Raw genomic sequence first — 18,218 nt, 5'->3', positions numbered from 1 at the left:
GCGATCGCCTGTAAATACCAAAGGGGGATTTATCTTGGGTTCAGGGGACTGAGCAGAGGTAAGTTGTGTCAGTCTAATTACCTGCTGCGACAGAGCCTGATTGTCTTCTTTTAATTCAGCAAGTGCGTGTATTAACGCAGATACTTGCTGTTTTAATTGTGTCACCTGAGTGGTTATTTCTGGAACTATTTCTGCTGAATCCATTTTTAGGTTCGTTTAATCTGTAACGCTCCTGCGTTTTTATATGGTGTGGATTTTCAGCTGCAGAAATAGTTCCACGTCAGTTGTCATGTAAGAGATATGCTGAGATACCATTCCCAACCTCAATGACTCATCATGTGTGGAAGGTCTTATTTCAGCCAGTAAATACACACAATTAGCAAGCTGGTTCTTAGAGTGACTTTATGCATGTGGTAACACAATGATGAAGGTTGAGGGATAGGTTGAGTGGAGGTGGTAGGTGATAGACACTTGAAGGTGAGACAGTAGCAGATGGATGCAGGAAGGTTTAGCAATGTTGTATGATAGCAGATGATAGAATAGCAGGTGGACATACAAAAGAGATCAACCCAGTGCAGAAAAGTAGCAGTAGTCTCAAGAGCTAGCAATCTAGTTTATGCAGATGTGATAAACAGTCTCTACTATGCAGAGCTAGATAGTGTAAGCTTAGTATAAGTTTATAGAGAATTCCCCTGCGGGGTACTTAGCACTATTAGCGATACAGCCGAAGGGTGGTTCAGGAGAGGCGGATGATCCAGTAGCGGGATACAGTGATCAGCGCAGCGAGGTTCCGTCAGCGAAGTAAGCTTGCAAGCATGGAAGCTTCAAGCAAGGTTAGCATCCAGATAAGGGTGTTTGAACGAACACATGTGAGTGAGAACCGACGCCTTAAATAGCCATCTAGTCCGGCGCTGAGTGATAACAGCTCCAGTCTTAAAGGTGAATGCGCACCTTTCCAAAAGTAAATGGTAGGGCGCATACACTTGTGGAAAGTGTAATTTAGGGTACCAAAGGTACCGGAACATTACACCACCATGGTCGATCAAAGAAGTTGAGTGTACGTGCTCAGCGTCATATCCAGAGATTGTCTTTGGGAAATAGACGTATGAGTGCTGCCAGCATTGCAGCAGAGGTTGAAGGGGTGGGGGGTCAGCCTGTCAGTGTTCGGACCATATGCCGCACACTGCATCAAATTGGTCTGCATGGCTGTCATCCCAGAAGGAAGCCTCTTCTAAAAGTGCAGTTTATTTAAGACAAGCAGACTAAGGACTATGGATGATCGAACGGTTCGGGTCGACCATCGGTTCGACCCGAACATTGACTGTTCGAAATTCGGCCGAATTTTGAACTTTTTGCTGAAAAAATTTGGAATTCAGCAACCAGAACCGACCAAAATGCAATGGGACAGGAACTGGGCTTTAAAAGTCCGTGATTGGACCAGAACCATCAGTAAAAGCCAATTGAGAGAATGCTAGGAATGTGATTGGAGTGACTAGGGGGTCCAGAGGCCAATCATTAGTGAATAGGCCCCCCAGTATATAAGATAGCCCCGCCAAATCTATAGCATTGTAATACAGGGGCTGTGGAAGAGATTGGAAGCAGTTCTGTTACTCCTGCTTCAAAGTGTCATTTAGCAATTATTAGTGTGAGGAAAGGGATATCTAGTGTAGTTAGGGTACTATTTTCCACTATAGTTAGATTCAAAAATATAGTTTCTGTAGGGAAAGTGTTAAGTGTCAGGGTGACTGTAGTGTAGTGTAGGGTTAACTGACTCTGACTGCTATGGCAGGGTGACCAAACCCTTCCATGTCTAGAGAAAAGATCATTTCTCTTAGATCTGCTGTAGAACAGGATGGTGGCTTTGCCCCTGGCTGTCACACCCGGCTTTTTGTTGCAGGCGTTTATAGGGCTTTTTTGTGGACGTGTTTGGAGGCAGGCATAACATCAGAACTTCTGTGTAGGGGTATATATACACACACACATGCATGTATAGTAGCAGAACACTATGCTTGCGCTAATGAAATAATTAACACCCATATGGCTTTGCTCCTTTCACACCTATATGTGTGTATGTGTATAAATACATATAAGTGTGTGTGTATATATACCCCTATACACAAGTTCAGATGTTATGCCTGCCTCCAAAGACCCCCAAAAAAATGCCCAAAAAACACCTGCTACAAAAACACCCAGGTGTGTTGTTGCAGGCGTTTTTTTTTTGGCATTTTTTGGGGGTCTTTGGAGGCAGGCATAACATCTGAACTTGTGTATAGGGGTATATATACACACACACTTATATGTATTTATACACATACACACATATAGGTGTGAAAGGAGTGAAGCCATATGGGTGTTAATTATTTAATTAGCGCAAGCATAGTGTTCTGCTACTTTCACACCTATGTATGTGTATGTGTATATATACATACATGTGTGTGTGTGTATATATACCCCTACATAGAAGTTCTGATGTTATGCCTGCCTCCAAAGACCCCCAAAAAATGCCCAAAAAAAGCCTGCTACAAAACCGGCAAGGTGTGAAAATAACGAGCCACTATCCTGTTCTATTGCAATTCTAATAGAAACTATCTTTTTTTTTTCTGGTTCTGGACATGCTACAGAGCTGAAACTTCACAGGTACACTTTTTAGACCCCCCCCCCCCCCAGACACTAAATCCAAAGAAATCTCTTTTTTTTTTTTTTTTTCAATAATTTTTTCAATAATTGGCTCTCTATCAAAAATGACAATTTTTAAGAACTTTTTTTGTGTGATTAATAGTCCCTGGGGCATGACCCAGAACCCTAGGCACTTTTTAGGGGCATTTATTGGGTTTTAGGGCTTCAAAATGGTGTTTTTTGATTACCGAAGTTCGGGTCCCATTGATTTCAATGGGGTTCTGAAATCCGGGCCGAACTTTCGGGTAGTTCGGTGTTGTGGTCGAACCGAACTTTTCAAAAGTTCGATCATCCCTACTAAGGACATGGATTACTGGAACCATGTCCTGTGGTCTAATGAGACCAAGATAAACGTATTTGGTTCAGATGGTGTCAAGCGTATGTGGCGGCAAGTAGGTGAGGAGTACAAGGACAAGTGTGTCTTGTCTATAGTCAGGCATGGTAGTGGGAGTGTCATGGTCTGGGGCTGCATGAGTGCTGCCAGCACTAGGGAGCTACAGTTCATTGAGGGACCCATGAATGCCAACATGTACTGTGACATACTGAAGCAGAGCATGATCCCCTCCCTTCGGAGACTGGGCTGCAGGGCAGTATTCCAACATGATAACGATCCCAAACACACCTCAAAGATGACCATTGCCTTTGCTAAAGAAGTTGAGGGTAAAGGTGATGGACTGGCCAAGCATGTCCCCAGACCCAAACCCTATTGAGCATCTGTGGGGCATCCTCAAATGGAAGGTGGAGGAGCACAAGGTCTCTAACATCCACCAGCTCCATGATGTCATCATGGAGGAATGGAAGAGGGCAACTTGTGAAGCTTTGGTGAACTCCATACACAAGAGGGTTAGGGCAGTGCTGGAAAATATTGGTGGCCACACAAAATATTGACACTTTGGGCCCAATTTTGACATTTTCACTTAGGGGTGTACTCACTTTTGTTGCCAGAGATTTAGACATTAATGGCTGTGTGTTGAGTTGTTTTGAGGGGACATTTTGGTGTATATATATATATATATATATATATATATATATATATATATATATATATATACACAGAATACTGTATAAAATTAAAAGAACACTTTAAAAACACATCAGATCTCAATGGGGAAAGATATCATGCTGGATATCTATACTGATGTGGACTGTGCTCTGCTTCAGTATGTCACATTACAAGTTGGCATTCATGGTTCCCTCAATGAACTGTAGCTCCTTAGTGACGGCAGCACTCATGCCACCCCAGACCATCACACTCCCACCACCATGCTTGACTGTAGGCAAGACAAACTTGTCTTTGTACTCCTCACCTGGTTGCCGCCACACACGTTAGACACCATCTAAACCAAATATGTTTATTTTGGTCTCATCAGACCACAGGACTGACCCCCCACCCCTTCAACCTTTGCAGCAATGCTGGCAGCACTCATACGTCTATTTCTCAAAGACACCCTCTTAATATGACCCTGAGCACATGCACTCAACTTCTTTGGTCGACCATAGTGAGGCCTGTTCTGAGTGGAACCTGTCCTGTTAAACCGCTGTATGGTCTTGGCCACTGTGCTGCAGCTCAGTTTCAGGGTCTTGGAAATCTTCCTATAGCCTAGACCATCTTTATGTACAGCAACAATTCTTTTTTTTCAGATCCTCAGAGAGTTCTTTGCCATGAAGTGCCCTGTTGAACTTCCGGTGACCAGTATGAGAGAGTGAGAGCGATAACACCAAGTTTATCACACCTGCTCCCCATTGACACCTGAGACCTTGTAACACTAACGAGTCACCGGGGAGGAAAAATGGCTAATTGGACCCAATTTGGACATTTTCACTTAGGAGTGTATTCACTTTTGTTGCCAGCGGTCTAGACATGAATGGCTGTGTGTTGAGTTATTTTGAGGGGACAGCAAATTTACACTGTTATACAAGCTGTACACTCACTACTTTACATTGTAGCAAAGTGTCTTTTCTTCAGTGTTGTCACATGAAAAGATATAATAAAATATTTACAAAAATATGAGGGGTGTACTCACTTTTGTGAGATACTGTAAAACGAATGTGGTACTAGAGTACTGGCCCTCTCTACATTATCTAAATATCTGATAGCTCCCAGTAATTCATGTGTGTGAGGCAGTAGAGGGAGGTCAGACCATTCTGGAGCATGTTTTTAATTTCGGTTGCCACTGTTATGACCTCTGTTCCCACTCCTCTGGACTGGCGTATACTTTATTCAAAAACGTCTCCTCCAGCTCACTGTGATACCATTGTGCCAATTTTTTTTTCTACTTTTTTCACACCATACACCAGCAGATTGTTATACAACTGTGCTGATATTTATTAACCACTTGCCGACTGCCTAACGCCGATCTACGTCGGCAGTCAGCCCCTCACAGGCAAAGTGACGTAGGGCTACGTCACTAGCTTGTGAGGGTCTAAGGAGCGAGCGAGCGCCCCCGGAGGCGTGAGACGTGGTCACGGAAAGTCAGGCGGCTTGTGTAAACAATCCACCTGTCATTCTCCTCGGTGTAAAAACACTGATCACACGGATCTACTATGTAGATCCGTTGATCAGTGTCCTTGCAGCTCAAGCCACAGCCAATCACAGTAGAAAGCACGCCCCTAGGGACACACACAGCCCCTCCCTCCCAAATTAAGTTAACCCCTTCACTACCAGTGTATTTTTACAGTAACAGTGCATATGTATAGCACTGATTACTGTAGAAATGTCACTGGTAACCCCAAAAGTGTCAAAAATGTCAGTCAAGGGTCCGATCTGTCCGCCCCAATGTCGCAGTACCGCAAAAAAAATCGCAGATCGCCGCCATTACGCGTTAAAAAAAAAAACAACAAAAATGACAAAAATCTTTCCCTTTGTTAGTAAACGCGATAACTTTTGCGCAAACCAATCAAAATTCGCTTTTTGCGATTTTTTTTACCAAACATAGGTAGCATAAAACAATTTGGCCGAAAATGTTAAAAAATTTTGATTTTTACATTTTTTTGGGGGGGAATTTCATATAAAAAAATGTGAAAAATATTGCTATTTTTGCAAAATTGACGCTCTTTTCTTGTTTATAGCGCGTGATCAAAAAATCGCACAGGTGATCAAATACCCCCAAAAGAAAGCTCTGTTTGTGGGAAAAAAAGGACGCCAAATTTGTTTAGGTACAGCGTCGCACGACCGCGCAATTGTCCGTTAAAGTCACGCAGTGCCGAATCGCAAAATACCCCCTGGTCGGAATGGGGGTAAAATCTTCCGGGGCTTAATTGGTTAATACTGTGCCTATGTGCGTTTCTCAGAGTTTATTTTTGCAATTATTTGTGTCCTATACATTGTGAAATGTTGCTGTTTGCATCACGGGACTCTCGTGGGCATCCTAAAAGGATTTTCCTCTCTCTGTAAAATTTAGGAATGTTCCTCCATGTGTCTCCCTAATGCAAAGTAATGTAGACCCTCCTGCTTGGGGACTCTCAGTTTAGCTGTCTGTAGAATGTAATAAAGCTGTTTCTGAATTTGTATTGAGGCTGGACCTGCTCATTCTCTTTCTGCACAACATAGCAGTTTCTTAAAAACCAACTGAAATCTAGCTTTGTACCCAAAAAAGGCAGGTAGAGGAATAAGGACTAGTCAGCAGCATTGCCCATGGCCTCCCTGAAGCTGATTTTACCCCATTATTGACTTATCATGCCTTGATTTGTGTCTCTGTGTTGGGTTGGCCCTCAGGGTAGAGTCAGAGGCTTTGCTTCCTCATGTCAGAGAAAATGTCAATGAGCAGGAGTGGAGCATCTAACATAGTTGACTGTCAGGGCAGATTATTTTTAGCACTCATCTTCACAAGCTACTCTATTGTATATATTAAAATTATTTTCAGTAAAAACATTATTTTATCTGAATTGTCTGTATTTAATCATGTTAGTAAAAATATAAAGGTTGATAAAGCAATGTGAATCATGAGGATAATAACAGCACGCAAAATGAAATAAAACTCAAGGGCATACAGTAATAGTGTTCCACGTAGTGCCCCATGGCAAAACTTAACAATAATAGTGGCATGCTTTGATGGTAAAAGACCTACAGTGGAATAAATTCTAGTAAAATGATTCACTAATCAACAAGGAGTTCACGTAGGCAAAAAACGGCTATCATGACAATACATGGGCAAATGCAATTATATACAACAATCAGACAGATTCTATAATATGCATGCAGCGAAAGATGATCATAACAATATGCAGGTTACAAATGCACAAATGGGACATTATGTGGTCAACAAATGGCAAATATGATTATATTGGGGCAACAAACAGGCAATTGTAGCTATATGTTGGCAAAAGACTGGTGACTGTGACAATATACGAACAATTGTGAATATAAGTGGACAACAAAGTACATTTGTAACACTATAATGGCCCTATATTCCTTCTCCCTGAGCACTATTTGCAGGCCTTGAGCCTGATGTGGGTCTGCCATTGTCACCGGTGACACCTCTAGCACATTTAAGTTGTGAACCCAAGTGTAAGAATTGAGACATTGACCACTCCGGCCTCTTTGGTTGGTTTTGTTTATTGTATTTTGGGGATGAGAGAAGGGAATGAGTGGGATAGTCCTCTGGCTCAACTAGGTTAACTGGGACTTTATACAGAATGCCCGTTGGCGCTGTCTTGACGCCAGCTGAATGCCGACCAGCGCTTCCTGGCGTTTGAAGATACTGTTATAATGAACTTGTGCTGGAACTTTAACTTGTTTGTTAACTCGGAAGATCCAGGACTGTAGAACACTTGACTCCTGACACTCAATTTAGCTCAAAAGTCACTGAACAGCTCCCTTCAGTCCTTCACTGACCGAGGTAGCTCCTTGTCACTGCTTGTGCCACTGCAACTCTTAACTCTGTACACTGCACACTGTACACATTAGCTCTTCAGGGTCCAACCGCTGGCGCCCCCTCTAACACTTCAGGGTCCTCTGACTAGGCACCCCCTCTAACACTTCAGGGTCCTCTGACTAGGCACCCCCTTTACAGCTAGCTGACTCCTGGATCCCCGGAACCTTCTCTGAAGTGGTCCCCTCTACACTTGGTAGACCCCTAGGGGTAGTTCACAGTACTCACGACCTTGGCAGGCTTTCTTGGAACTGAAACCCTCTTCCTCCACTGGTCCTCGGCACACCTGGTCCCCTCTGCAGCTCAACTCAGCATTCTCTGGATTCCCAGGCAGCCACCCGAGACACCCGATCCTTGATCCTTCTGACAGGAGGAGAGACAGCTGTACTCTCCCTCCTGGGACTCTGCTTCCCACCAAAGACGCTGCATCATGCGTTCCCCACAAACTTATACCCACTCCCAGAATCCTCTGCGGCAGAATCTGCCTTCTGGGGTAGATACAGGCCTGAATGTGTCTCTGATTGGATTTCCTCCACTGCCCAATGAGAATTCTCTCATGGAGCCAGTGGGGAGACTTCCCTTTCAGCAGACCTGGGAGACATGACAGCCCAGCTGAAATAATGGCCCTGCTGTTAGGTAGCCAAGGCCCACTATATTTTTACCTAGCACCTACTCTGTAGGGTGCTACATCCCTCACAAGCAAAAATCCTTCATTCCAATTCCATCTACAGCAGGAATACTTTCCCAGAAAAATCTCCCACCAGCAAGACCTCCGTCCCTCAGCAAAACTCCCCTCTCACCCAGCAAAGCCCCCCACCAGAAAAAAATTAAACTTTCTTCCAGCAACCCCTTTTCTCTAGCAGACCGCCTCCATCCATTAAAATATTTACCAGACCTTAAAAACAGTGGCACCCTGCAGAATGAGGCAAATCCTCCCAGGCTGCCCCTTGGCTGTGTCATTTAGTCCATCGGACTAGAGGAGGAACTTTTGCTGGATTTTTTTATCTGAGGGCTTCCAGGGGTGGTACTGCCGAGCCATGACTAACAAGGCAACATGCCTCTGGCAGAGGGGCATGGTCCTAAGGCACCCTCAACATGACTGTACCTGGGCAGACCACCTCCCTGCCCCCCCCCCTCCCCCGGTACACCACTGGTACACAGCAAATCTCCTGAGAGATCTCCAAATGTCCTGAGACTAGAGGTGGCCATACACTGTTAGTTTTTTTATTCAGCCAGCAGGCTGAGAGAAGACAAAACTAAAAGATTCCTCAATCCACAAAAAGGAGGTTTCTGGTGGGTTCTTTTTCACCAGGTCATTGTATTCTGACAGTGGCACCCGCATCTGTCAGAAACAAAAACAAACGTTTTAGATTTTAAAAGGACACATTTTGCTAAAATGGGGACATTTTTAAAAAATTGAATGAAAGGTTGGAGTAAAACAACATTAAGTATTCAGTGGACACTGTTAAAGTCTACTATCCTGGAGGCAACTAGATTATATGTGTGACAAGTTAGTAAGAATAAATGGAAGAAAAAATCAATATAGTTCACTAAAGAGGTAAGTAGGATAGTAATGGAAAAAAAAATCAGCATATAGAAGATTCATGAAAACAGGAGGTGTAGCTAACAGAAAAGAATATAAAATAGACAAAAGGAGGCCAACACATCAGTGCTGCCAAAGCACAGATAGAGGAGGAAACTGCTAAATCTAATAAGAAAGGAGATACAACCTTTTTTAGGTTCATTAGTGATAGAAGGAAAAAAAATACAATGGGATCACTGAAATGAAAACTGGGTACAACACTTATGTTGAGGGAGATCTGGATGTAGCAAACCATTTAAACAATTATTTCTGTTCAATCTTCTCAGAAATAAATTGCACTAACAACACCAAGTTGGGGAATCATATAGGTTTTAGCAATGTTGGTTAATTTTTAGGATTTCTGGAGAGAGAGGAACTGGTTTGGTTAAAGCTTTATAAAGCAATGGACCCTGATGGTATTCATCCAGGAGTTCCAAGAGAACTTTAAGGTATAGTTGTTGGACCATTAACACACCTTTTTAATCAATCTCTTCTAACAGAAGAACTTCCCTATGACTGGCCGACAGCTATCTAATATTGTACCTATCCACAAGAAGTGCAGCAAGGTAGAAGGTGGCATTTACAGGCCAGTGATTTTAACATGGGTTGTAGTTAAAGCAGAGTTCCACCCAAAGTTGAACTTCCGCTTATGTGCTTTCTCCCCCCTGTGGCACGTTTTTGACAGGTACCCTTCCCCACTTCCAGGAAATAGCGCCGCTGCGCTGTCCCTCGGAAGTTCGGCCCCCTCTTTTTTTCTCCACCGCTGGGCCAATTGCGCAGTGCAGAAGGGAACCAGCTGTGAAGCCGAAAGCCGAAAGGCTTCACTGCCTGGTTCCCTTACCCTAAATGGCAGCGGCAGCACCCGAGAGCCGATACGAAAAACGGCTTTGGGTGCCGACATCGCGGGAACTCTGGACAGGTAATAACAAAGAAAAGGTGCTGCGCCAGATTAGTAGTGAAGGCAGGTTGCACCATATGAGAGGACACAGGGGGTTATAATTCCCCCGGCATCCATAAGAATATCCAGGACTACCGCATACAGCGTCTCCAGTCTATACAATCATGACATGACTTGGATACCTGGGTACACTGCATATAGGATTACCTGCCCAAACTACTTTATACTAATGTAAGGGAAGCTGCATGTCTGTCCCCCTATGGTGGTGTCTGAATGGCTATATATTAGCGTCTTTTTTGGACCCATATGTTGCAACAAAGTGAATATAATTCATAGTATATGCACCAATACGTTCTATATAACCTCAATTGGGATATACGGTCCACGTCCAATAGACAATTACTATATGTGAACCCTGTCCGGACTATGGATCTGCATCAATTTGGAACACTACTTGGTTCTCTGGTCTCTGATTAAGCCCTGAAGAAGCGAAGTCAAGCGAAACGCGTTGGCTATACAGGGACAACCTCCATCCTAGTGACTGAGATTCCACCATCTGGTTACCTACTTTGTGTTCCTCAATTTTAATTACATGTGGTATATGTATATGTGTTTTTTCAGTCTTGTTTTTATGCCCTTTTTAATCAATTAATAGTTAATAAAATGTGTTTTTATTTTACCATTGTGTGGCGTTGAGTGAATTGACCATCTCATTTGAGCCTTGAAAGCCCCACTTTTGTCTATTTTTGGTCAAGTAATCCTACAAATAAATATTATAAGTGATATAAAAAAATGATACAAAATCAACATATCACCCCAAAATAGGTCCTTCAAAGAAATATTAATAAAAGCACATGTTGGTAAATGTGAATCAAAATAAATGAATACTGAAAATGAATCCGTGCAAAAAGTCCAAGTGTCAATTAAATCCCCAAAAATATCTCCGGTTTCATACACCTCCATGGAAGATCATATGGAATAACGTGCTCCTTAATCCACCATCACCAAGTATTTACGCCTCTCACCTACCCATCTGACCCAAGAGTCAACAATAGGTCAGATAAAGCAGTTCTCATAAGGGTTAATCGATCGATGGGCAGATATACACTTGGAGCTGTAGGGATATTCCTAGGACCTGCACCGGATCATTTGTAGTCAACACCACGCATTAATGCATAGGGGAAAGTAAAAAGAGATCTAGTGCTCTCTGGTAAGGTACAAAAAGTTTTATTCAAAAGAAATACACTTACAAGCAGAGAACTTCAGCAGTGGGAGCTGCATCAGCTGTCTTGTGTTCACAGCAGAGAGATGATGTGACGTGTGACCGACAGGCTCCGCCCCCTAGGGGCGTCACATCGTCTCTCTGCTGTGAACACGGAACAGCAGATTTTTCTGCTTGTAAGTGTATTTCTTTTGAATAAAAGTCTTTGTATTAAGTTAATCAGCTCAGGTCCGCCCTATGTGCGACACCTGTGTGCTGGATCACATACAGTATATATATATACTTGATCCGGCTCTTCCGGGTAGGGCATGCATGCACACTGGCGGGGCCCAGCAACGGGTACAGCGGACTCAATGTCTGCCACCACAACGCCGATGATCGAGGAGAGAGGCAGAACAGCGATCTGCCTATGTAAACAAGGCAGATCTCTGTTCTGTGAATAAGGAAGGTATTGATCCTGTGTTCCTGCAAAGCAGGGACATGGATCCATGCCTTCCCTTGATAAAAGCACCTCCCACACAGTACAAAAACACTGTCTAGGCACACATTTAACCCTTAGATTGCCCCTGATGTTAACCCCTTCCCAGCCATTGTCATTAGTACAGTGAGAGTGCAAATGTTTAGCACTGATCACTGTAATAAGGTCCCCAAAAAGTGTCAAAAGTGTCAGTTAGTGTCCAAATTGTCTACCGCAATATCACAGTCCCGCTGTAAGCTGCTGATCGTCGGCATTACTAGTATAATAAATAAATAAATAAAAATAATGAAAAATATCCCATAGTTTGTAGGCGCTAAAACTTGTGTGCAAACCAATCAATATACCCTTATTGGTATTTTTTTTTTTTTTTACCAAAAATATGTAGCAGAATACATATTGGCCTAAATTTAGAAAGAAATTTGATTTTAAATTTTTTTTTATTGGATATGTTTTATAGCAGAAGCAAAAAAAGTCACTTAAATCTATATGTAAGTGATATAACTAAAGGTTTGTTGGGCAAGATATGTCTTTTTGCTGATGATACAATGATGTGTAATAGGGTTGATATCCCTGGATGTATCTGTAACATGGAACATGATTTGGCATTGCTGGAAGATTGGTCAAAGCAGTGGAGACTGCAGTTCAATGTTTCTAAATGAAAAATAATGCACCTAGGGAAAAAGTAATCCATGGAGAGAGTACAACATTAGGTGTACAGTGTTGGCCAGCACTAAAGTTGAAAAAGATTTGGGGGTACTGATTTCAGATGATTGCAAAATGAGCAAACAGTGTGACCAGGCAGCTGAAAAAGCAAATAGATATCTAGGATGCATCACTAGAGGGATTACCATTTTTACCACCCCCCAACCGCACATCTAAATGAAGCCAGAAGGCCTTTTTACACTAGAATACAGTGTGGGAAAGCCACATTCCCATGCTTCCTGCACCACATTCCAATTGCACATCCTTTGTGATCTGCTGCAGAGTGCAAAGTTAATGACACCCAAAATGCAGGTCGCAAATGCAGTGCATTTGCCTGCACCGGATAACATGGTACAAATGTACCTTGGGATGCAGTGGCTGTGCTTTTCAAAAAGTAGTGCATGCACTACTTTTGGTATGGTTTGGTGCACAGAACTACTTTTGAATCATACAGGAACCGCACAGCGTTCCTGTGTGATTTACTTGCTGTTTCTAGTGTGAGTGGGCCCTTAGAGACACTATAAAATACAAAAAAGAATGAAAGAAGTATTTTAGTGCTGCTGATCTTCTGATGCCTATTTGCAGCCACTTCCTACCAACATGTGTGTCCCCCATGGTGACTTCATTCATTCCTCTGGTGGGTTTCCGCTCATCATGAAATACTGAAGCCCAGCTGTAGATAGAGCAATGATTGTAGATAGGGTTTTATCTTACCAGAAGGACTCTTTTAAAACAGATCCATCTGCCTTGTCCTACATAGACTTCTCCATATGGGTGTCCTCCTAGGGCGGCTCCCAGCAGGGAGCTCTGGTGTTCCTGCAGACATAACCCACATGCAGCCAGAAGAGCTCAAACCTGGCTGGGAGCACTCATCTCGCCTTCCTTCACCACCTTTCAAAGGAGTGCTAGCTCAGCATCTCACACATCATGGAATCAAGCAGCACCATAGAGTTTATCTGCCTACCTAGCCGGACACAGCTCCGAGTTACCCTGTATAATGTGTTCAGTCTGTTACACAGGAGCCGTCCTCAGACAGCGTGCCATCAGCTGCTGTCCCCAGGGAACACGATTAGCGTGGGTGAAGCAGGGCTGTGACAAGGAATAAGGAGAGGTGCGGCCGGTATAGGATGCATAGGAGCGGCCCAGGGGGCAATTTCCCCCCTGCCCACCGGCCCAGTCTGCCCCTACTCCTCATAGGATGTTAATAGGTTAGTCTGGCAAGAACAATCCTTCATAAATCCATGCTGGTTACTACTAATGATACCATTTTCATCAGCCAATTCCTGGATATGGTCTTATATTATCTCCACCAAAAGTTTACATACTATTGATGTTAGGATGAATGGTCTGTAGTTTCCAGATATATATCTTAGCGCTTGTTTTCAATATTGGTACCACATTAGCTTTTCGCAAATTAGCCTGTAAGCTGTTCTTGAAGATTAGGAATAATGGTCTGGCTATATCATGACTAAGTTCTTTGAGGACTCTTGTTTCTTGGCTGTAAGTCATCCAGTCCTGGTGATTTACTTAAAAAAATATTTTTCAAGTCTTTTTTGAACACTGGATTCTGTCAGCCACAAGGGTACATTCCAAGTTATGTTATTTAATACTGCCTTTACTATACCCCTCCTTTTCCTTTGTTAGAAAGTGAGGTGAAGAACTTACTTAACCGCTTGCCGACCGCTCACAGTATATTTACGTGAGCAGTCAGCCCCTCACAGGCAAACCGACGTAGGTGTACGTCGCTAGCCTGTGAGGCTCTAGGGAGCGAGCACGCGCCGCCAGAGGCTCGCTCCCACACGCTCACGGACCCCTCCGCGCATGTGCCCGGCGGACCCCATGTCCGCCGGGCACTCGCGATCGTCCGTTAGAGCGGGAGAAAGGCAGGCGGCTAATGTAAACACAGCCACCTGTCATTCTCCCCTGTGTAAGAATGGAGATCACATGGATCTACTATGTAGGACCGTTGATCTCTGTTCTTACACTAGTAGCCACAGCCAATCACAGTTAGAAAGGGACACTCTTAACCCCTCCCTCTCCAATAAAGTTAACCCCTTCCCTCCCAGTGTAATTTTTACAGTAACAGTGCATATGTATAGCACTGATTACTGTAGTAATGTCACTGGTAACCCCAAAAGTGTCAAAAATGTCAGTCAAGGGTCCGATCTGTCCGCCGCAATGTCGCAGTCCCGCAAAAAAAATCGCAGATCGCCGCCATTACTCGTTAAAAAAAAAAACAACAAAAATGACAAAAATCTTTCCCTTGGTTAGTAAACGCAATAACTTTTGCGCAAACCAATCAAAATACGCTTTTTGCGATTTTTTTTTTACCAAATATATGTAGCAGAAAACAAATTGGCCTAAAATGTTAAAAATTTTAGATTTTTACATTTTTTGGGGGGAATTTCATATAAAAAAATGTGAAAAATATTGTTATTTTTGCAAAATTGACGCTCTTTTTTTGTTTATAGCGCATAAAGAAAAAATTGCACAGGTGATCAAATGCCACCAAAAGAAAGCTCTGTTTGTGGGAAAAAAAGGAAGTGAAATTCGCTTAGGTACATCGTCGCACGACCGCGCAATTGCAACTCAGTGCCGAATCGCAAAATAGGCCCTGGTCAGGAAGGGGGTAAAATCTTCCGGGGCTTAAGTGGTTAACACAGTTGCCTTCTTATTGTCACTTGTAACCAACTGCCTCTGATTATTGTTTTTGGAGCCGATATGCTCTTGCTTTGCCTTTTTACTATTAATGTATTTAAAACATTTTTTTTTTTTTTTTTTACTCTCCTCTACTACGTGTCTCTTGTGGTCTATTTTAGCTGCCCTGATCATACTCTTACATTTCTTATTGCATTCCTTGTAGTACTGGAATGCTGATGGTGAGCCTTCGGCCTTATATTTTTTAAAGGACAGTGGTTTTCTCATTAATATGGCTTTTTTATGCTAGAATATGCCTTTTTAAAATAAACCTTTATATCACTTTTTGACTGTCTATACACAAAAAAAAACACTTCAACCGCTTAAATTATGTTCTATCTGTTTGCATATGAATATAATCACTACTACTTTTATTTAGACCTTCCCCCCAAGGGCTTGAAATTTGACAAGTCCCACTGAAACAGACTCATGTAAAGAAATTGAAAATCCTCCAGATATATTCAGCAAAGAAAGGACATTTTTTTTTTTTTTTGCAAATATGCTATTTTAGATTTACTAATCATTCTTGTGCTAATCTCAAATTTTGTACTCCTGCTTTTTTCAACATTGTACATTCCCCAAAATTGGTCATCAGACTTTTCACATTTGTGGACAATTATGGAAGAGAACAAGAAAAAAAGCCAATATTTCACAAAGGCAGATTTTTTATTATCCTCAGTTACAAACGAAAACAGTGACTGTTAAACTATTGCATTTTATTTATTACACTTTTCTGATGCTGCTGGGTAGATTTGCATGTCTACACAATGAACTAATGAAAAGCACAGAAGACCTTCATGACTGAAAAGTAATTAGCATTGGCTGATTAATAACATTCTATTCTGACTTTGAACCTCACAAACACAATGTCATAAAAAACAACCACATCCTACTATTATGTCTGCAGCTTTTCTACAGAAATCACAGAGGTTACAGCGGAGGAATGCTTTAAAGCTGTGTCCTACTGCAGGCTAAAACTCAACATTTGAAAATGATTCTTTAATATGATTGCTTGAAAGTGTGTTGGCTGATGTGACCTTAAAGAGACTCTGTCATGTGAAAAAAAACCCTTACAGAAAAGCACATACTCATAAAGAAGAAACTGGATACCTATCTCTCCTGCCATTCAATGCTACTAAGTTGCAGAAAACTGGTCCCCTGCAGAGAAACCAACACTTCCAGGAGATTCTGTCTCTTTGATCCCCCACAGTTCTCACTGATTCCTCCCACTGATCTCTTTGTCACTGCAGAATAGAGTAAAGACATGGAGATCTACAGGAAGAACCAGTGAGAATTGTAGGGGACCACAGAGATTGACACTCCTGGAAGTATCAGTTTCTCTGTGGATTTCAAGGTATTAATTCTCTGAAACAAAACAGCAATGAGTGCAAGGAAAGTTAAGTAGTCAGCCTCTTTCTTAAAGCTACAGTGATCGAAAGTTTGGGCACCCCAGGTAAAAATTTGTATTAATGTGCATAAAGAAGCCAAGGAAAGATGGAAACATCTCCAAAAGGCATCAAATTACAGATTAGACATTCTTATAATATGTCAACAAAAGTTAGATTTTATTTCTATCATTTACACTTTCAAAATAACAGAAAACAAAAAAATGATGTCTGCAAAAGTCTGGGCACCCTGAAGAGTTAATATCTTGTACTGCCCCCTTTGGCAAGTATCACAGCTTGTAAACGCTTTTTGTAGCCAGCCAAGAGTCTTTCAATTCTTGTTTGAGGTATCTTTGCCAATTCTTCCTTACAAAAGTCTTCCAGTTCTTTGAGATTTCTGGGCTGTCTGTCACGCACTGCTCTTTTAAGGTCTATCCATAGATTTTCAATTATGTTGAGGTCAGGAGATTGTAAAGGCCATGGCAAAACCTTCAGTTTACGCCTCTTGATGTAACCCCCCCGTGGATTTCGAGGTGTGTTTAGGATCATTATCCATTTGTAGAAGCCATCCTCTCTTTAACTTCAGCTTTTTCACAGATGGCATCAAGTTACCATTCAAAATTTGCTGGAATTTTATTGAATCCAGTTTTCCTTCTACTCGTGAGTAGGGATGATCGAACTTTTGAAAAGTTCGGTTCGGCCAGAACATCCGAACTTCCCGAAAGTTCGGCCCGGATTTCAGAACCCCATTGAAATCAATGGGACCCGAACTTCGGTAATCAAAAAACACAATTTTTAAGCCCTAAAACCCAATAAATGCCCCTAAAAAGTCCCTAGGGTTCTGGGTCATGCCCCATTAACTATTAATCACACAAAAAAAAGTTCTTAAAAATTGTCATTTTTGATAAAAAAGCCAATTATTGAAAAAAAAAGAGAGATTTTTTGATTTTGACTTTGGATTTAGTATCTGGGGGGTCTAAAAAGTGTACATGTGAAGTTTCAGCTCTGTAGCATGTCCAGAACCATGAAAAAAAAAAAGATAATTTTTCAGTAGAACAGGGATGTGGGACCCTCCTTTTACACCTATATGAGCTTTTTTTTCTGGTTCTGGACATGCTACAGAGCTGAAACTTCACAGGTACACCTTTTAGACCCCCCAGACACAAAATCACACAAAAAAAGTTCCTAAAAATTTTCATTTTTGATAAAAAAGCCAATTATTGAAAAGATTTTTTTTTTTTATTTTTACTTTGGATTTCGTATCTGGGGGGTCTAAAAAGTGTACATGTGAAGTTTCAGCTCTGTAGCATGTCCAGAACCATAAAAAAAAAAGATTGTTTGTATTAGAACACTTTCAGCACAGGAGTTTTTCACACACATATATTTATATACACACCTAGACATATATAGGTGTGATAGTAGCAGAAATATATGCTTGCGCTAATGAAATCATTTACAGTAATATATTTCTGCTACTATCACACCTATATATGGCTAGGTGTCTATATACATATAATTATGTGTGTATATATACCACTATACACAAGTTCAGATGTTTTGCCTGCCTCAAAAGAACCCCAAAAAATGCAAAAAAAAAATGCTAGCGTCAAAAAAAAAATGCCCAGGTGTGTTTTTGCTGGCATTTTTTGGGAGTTTTTGGAGGCAGGCAATACGAAATCCAAAGTCAAAAATCAAAAAATCTCTTTT

Source organism: Pelophylax lessonae (genome assembly GCF_965119305.1).
Source record: "Pelophylax lessonae genome assembly, chromosome: 13".
Classification (NCBI taxonomy): domain Eukaryota; kingdom Metazoa; phylum Chordata; class Amphibia; order Anura; family Ranidae; genus Pelophylax; species Pelophylax lessonae.
Note: the sequence above shows the minus strand (reverse complement) of the source record.